The sequence below is a fragment of the Chinchilla lanigera genome, unplaced genomic scaffold (genome assembly GCF_000276665.1).
Source record: "Chinchilla lanigera isolate Chin_1 unplaced genomic scaffold, ChiLan1.0 scaffold00010, whole genome shotgun sequence".
NCBI classification, from domain to species: domain Eukaryota; kingdom Metazoa; phylum Chordata; class Mammalia; order Rodentia; family Chinchillidae; genus Chinchilla; species Chinchilla lanigera.
In genome coordinates this window covers 35,521,062-35,521,846 of record NW_004955411.1, presented here as the reverse complement: position 1 = coordinate 35,521,846, position 785 = coordinate 35,521,062, and positions in this window count along the sequence as shown.

Genomic DNA, 785 nt, shown 5'->3' with positions numbered 1-785 from the left:
CCACTTCTTACAATAAATTTTTGTATGTGTGTGTGTGTACATACAGCTATTTCATGTCATGCGTATACACAGATGCTCCTTTGATTTACCTCCCAGCAAACCCATTGTATGTTGAAAATACCATAAGTGAAAAATGCATTTAACACTGCATACCTAACAAACATCCTACATATCTCTAGCTCAGGAAAAGATCAAAATTCAAAATTTCGCATGTAGTTTCTATCATATGTGTATAGCTTTTACTCCATTGTAAAGTTGAAAAATTGTAAGTATATATGTGTGTGTGTGTGTGTGTGTGTGTGTGTGTATACAGTATATATACAAGAACCACTAACATATATTTTATAACATAATATATACCTTGTATAGAGTATGTATTATATGGTTCTGTACTCTGGTAAGAACCTTGACTGATACACAAGCCATGGATTCAGACTAGCTACAGAATTGCCTTGTCCCAGTACAAAAAGAAGATATAGGAACATGTTTTTGAAAAGCAGGATAAAGTATTAGAGGTGCTAAAACATTAAGTTTTCTCCTTTAAAAATATTTTATTGCAGGATACTATGGTGCACACTTGTAATCCCAATTACTTGGGAAGCTGATGTAGGAAGATTTCAAATTTGAGGCTAGCCTGAGAAACTTATATAGGGACCCTGTTTTAAAATTTAAAAAGTGCTGGGGACGTAGCACAGTGGGAGAGTGTCTGTGGTGGATTAACTAATGGTCAGCTTGCAACACCCAGCTGAACTGAATCAACATGGTTGTGAGTGTGGATAGCCCAC